The 4,329-nt window shown below is 28.9% G+C and overlaps 1 long non-coding RNA gene across 1 annotated transcript; it reads left to right on the top strand.

Moving 5' to 3' along the window:
- The first annotated feature begins 2,917 nt into the window (after positions 1-2,917).
- LOC142227687 (uncharacterized) lies at positions 2,918-4,329 on the top strand. The gene is made up of 4 exons (XR_012719978.1): positions 2,918-2,993; positions 3,793-3,866; positions 3,934-4,026; positions 4,097-4,329. It is a non-coding gene; the product is annotated as an uncharacterized LOC142227687 (long non-coding RNA).

The following is a 4,329-nucleotide window of genomic DNA, read 5'->3' as shown; positions in this document are numbered from 1 at the left end:
TAAAAATAAAGAGAAAAATCTTAGGCTATTTTTGAGAAGTGTAATAAGAATTGATCTAATTTGTATGTCATTAAAATTTTACGGCCATTTAGTTCATAATTTTTGAAACATACTTGGAATAAAGAAAAAATCGTTGGGCTGGGCAAAATTTCTTACAAAATTTTAAAAATAAACTAAAACAAAATAAAATGTTTGCAATAAATATTAGTTCATTTTAGCATCAGTCTTACAACAGACGTTTTTCTATGTATGCTTACATCCAGAGGTTTTGTATTTATGAAAATTTAAAGTCCAGAACATAATATTTTACACGCAAAAAAATATTTCTTTCCTCCCAAACGAAATTTTAGACAAACAAAGTTCGTTTCTCATTTGCTTTTCGCTGTAAGGAAGTGTATTTGGAAGAAAAGTATATACTTTTTGTGATAAACGTTTATTTTTTTTCCAGGATGTAAAAACAATTTCATAAAGACAAACTCAAAAAAAAAAACCAGTAAGGAAAGTCTAAAGTCGGGCGGGGCCGACTATATTATACCCCCACAGAAAAAAAGGTGTCTTGTTAATTTTAGGACCAGTTTAACTTCCACATAGTTCAAAAAAATCTTTGGCTATTTTTGAGAAGTGTAATAAGAATTGATCTAATTTGTATGTCATTAAAATTTTACGGCCATTTAGTTCATAATTTTTGAAACATACTTGGAATAAAGAAAAAATCGTTGGGCTGGGCAAAATTTCTTACAAAATTTTAAAAATAAACTAAAACAAAATAAAATGTTTGCAATAAATATTAGTTCATTTTAGCATCAGTCTTACAACAGACGTTTTTCTATGTATGCTTACATCCAGAGGTTTTGTATTTATGAAAATTTAAAGTCCAGAACATAATATTTTACACGCAAAAAAATATTTCTTTCCTCCCAAACGAAATTTTAGACAAACAAAGTTCGTTTCTCATTTGCTTTTCGCTGTAAGGAAGTGTATTTGGAAGAAAAGTATATACTTTTTGTGATAAACGTTTATTTTTTTTCCAGGATGTAAAAACAATTTCATAAAGACAAACTCAAAAAAAAAAACCAGTAAGGAAAGTCTAAAGTCGGGCGGGGCCGACTATATTATACCCCCACAGAAAAAAAGGTGTCTTGTTAATTTTAGGACCAGTTTAACTTCCACATAGTTCAAAAAATTTACTGTAATATAGTTCATTTTTCGTAACCACTGCGAAAATTAACTTAGCTAAAGGAAAACTTATAAAACTTCAGTAAATGTTTTTAGGTCACTAACTACGAAATGGGACGGATTTTTCCTTAAATAAATTTCCAATACAATAGTTAATGCATCGTTGATTGTATTATAAAAAGACATAGGCAATATTAAAATCTTACTACGAAATGTGGACAATTTACTAAGAACAATTTTTGTATGGAAAAAAATTTTTGTAGTAAAAATTAACTTAACCACAGTACCGATTCGTATGGCGGCTTCCTACTGCTTATTTCGGTTTTTACTATAAGTTGGAGTATATTTCCTCACATTGAAAATTTTAGATAAAGTAGAATAAAAAGTAGTTAATTTAATCCTTGACGGGTGTATATAATTTTTTATGGATTCCTCGTAAATTTTGAATATATTTTACCTTATCCTATAGATGGAATACCAACTAATCAATAAACGTGATACTGGAAATTGAAGTGAGAAGAAATTATGAAATTATTGCATCATCTTTTTTTTTGTTTGTGTTTGTTATTGCGATGATGTTATGGAATGTGTGTTGTTGGTATCTTTTGTGGTGATAGTTGTTTTGTTGCAATAGCGAGATCAGAAAGGGATCATGTGTGTGTGGAGTTGTTTTTCTTTACATATGTGTCCTTTATGACTATTTGTGTCTTTGAGTTTTATTGGTGCATTCACACTCAGAGAAGAGTGAACCCATTAGCGAGTTATTTTTAACTAACCAGTGTTAATATTGAACTTCGTATGTCGCTAAAGAAGCATGTACCCATAGTAAGTTCAACATTTTCTTATAGGTTAGTAATTTGTTTTAACTCTTGTCAAGTTCAAATTTAACTGTTCAGAAGTAAAAAATTAACTAAATAATACATTTTTTGAAAAGGAAAAAAATAATGTTCCGGATTTCTTAGACCACCTGGTGACTTGGAGCAAGGAGACCTCAAGAGGAGAATCCCAATTTCTACATGTCATATTATATTTAGTACAAATCACTTATTCTTCTGTAGTACAAATCCTTTAGAATCATTTATTAGATTTTATTTTTATCATTTTATAAAATTTTACCTTTTGTCCGGACGGAGGATCGAACCGCGTACCATCAGTTTTCTAACTAAACACACTATCCACTGGGCCACTTAGCACTTACACTCATCAACAACCAAATGTGACTTTGTTTATTCTTTTCTTGCTTGGCCGCATGTATTCATTAACACATACAGTCAAGGGTGTCTATTTTTAGAAAAACAACACGAGCACATGTTTCGGAGACGAACTATTGTCTAGAAGTAGATTCACTCAACGGTAGTTAGAATTGACATTCATCGTTAGTTTATTTATACTAAACATTGAAATTTCGTGTCCAACCAGACTTCGTAATATTGCACAATAAAAGTTCAGTAACGCTGAGAAACTTCTTCGTACGTTCGAGAAAATACGTATTCCATATTATTATATTTGCTATAGTCCATTTACGAACTCATTGGGAGTTCTTAACCATTTTGCTGGTAATGGCCTTAAGTTCAATTTACTTCCACTGAGTTAATTTTGTTCATCAATAGTTAAATTTAACTAACTTTGAGTAAAATTTTTAACTACTCAATATTATGGAATTTACTTGTAGTTACGACGTTAAATTTTCTGAGTGCAGTTCTGTTGATGCATTTATGAAGCGCACACGTGGTGCGCTTGCGTGCGGTATTTGTGTTTATTAATAAAAATACATTTATTTCGTAACATTTTAGAAACTGATAAGTGAATGGTGTGATGTTAGAGAAAACAAAAACACTTTATATTGCTAAAAAATAAATAACTCTAAAATAAATCACATATTAAGAAACTGTATATTTCTATTAATAATTTAAAATTAGTGCGGTTTTAAATTGGTTTACATAAAAATGAGTGGTAATAAAATGATCATAATGAGTGGTAATAAAATGATCTATATTGACTCTACATCTGGATCACAATACAATTTTTTGAGTCTATATTTTTATGTTATAGCGAGTCCTTAAGGTGTGTACTAAGTTCGAGTTTAGGTGCTAAAATCAGAAATAAATCAGTAAGAAAAGTATAAAATTATACCCCTTCGATGCAAATTTAAATATAACTTGATGGAGAATAGCTCGAAACAAGTTTTTTATTAAGTTTATATTCTTTAAATGGATTACACGATTAAGAACAGAAAATCGTTTTTAAGCTTATGTAGAACGCTGTTTTTTTAATTTAATATGATGAATCGTTTTCAAGTTATTCCAATATATATAGCGGAAGTGCCTTAATTTTCAACATAACCGTATATCTCAAAAAGTCGAGATCTTAAAAAAATAAGTGTAAATTTGGATTCAGCGACCTCAAATTACTAAAAATTTGATATAAATTTTAAATGAACACAAAAACGGTTCAATTTTGTTCCCATGTATTTCTAAAGAAAACTAATCATGAAAAATTGGGATTTTAGCCACTAAACTCGAACTTAATATCCACCATAAATACTAAATGCTATATTGACAAGTGGAAATTATATCTAATTTTATAATATTTTTATTTCATTTATATTCTGAGAAGGATTTCAAAAATGTCCCATTTGTGCATGGATATGATTCCACTAATGTAGTAATTGGATGATTTTTTTCAATGTGGTAAGTTTTTCGTCCATTTGTAATAAAGCCAAAATTTCTATTTATTGAAAATAATTTTCATTTGCAGGATGACAGCAAATCTAATGGTATTTTTTGGAATCTTCTTACTATTTAATGCTAACTAAGCTGATATCCCTATTTGCTCTAAGAAAATTCTCTTGTAAGTTAAAGATCAAAATACCATAGAATTTGATAATATTTTTATATTTTATATACCTTTTTAACTTCAGAGGCTTATGACGCAAATCCACACAACAAAAACTAGCGAAATCGGTGAAATTGGACAAAAATGAAATGAAAATAGCAACTTATGGCATATATCTTTCATATGGATAAAAAATGGAAATTGATATTAATTAGTTTCATTCTACTAACATAGAATATTACTCTTTTGAAGAAGCAATTACTAACTACCGAAAAGTAACAGCATACAGCGTACGAATAAAAACATTTCTTTTATTGT

The sequence above is a fragment of the Haematobia irritans genome, chromosome 2 (genome assembly GCF_050003625.1).
Source record: "Haematobia irritans isolate KBUSLIRL chromosome 2, ASM5000362v1, whole genome shotgun sequence".
Classification (NCBI taxonomy): domain Eukaryota; kingdom Metazoa; phylum Arthropoda; class Insecta; order Diptera; family Muscidae; genus Haematobia; species Haematobia irritans.
Note: the sequence above shows the minus strand (reverse complement) of the source record. Positions and strands in the feature narration are given on the sequence as shown.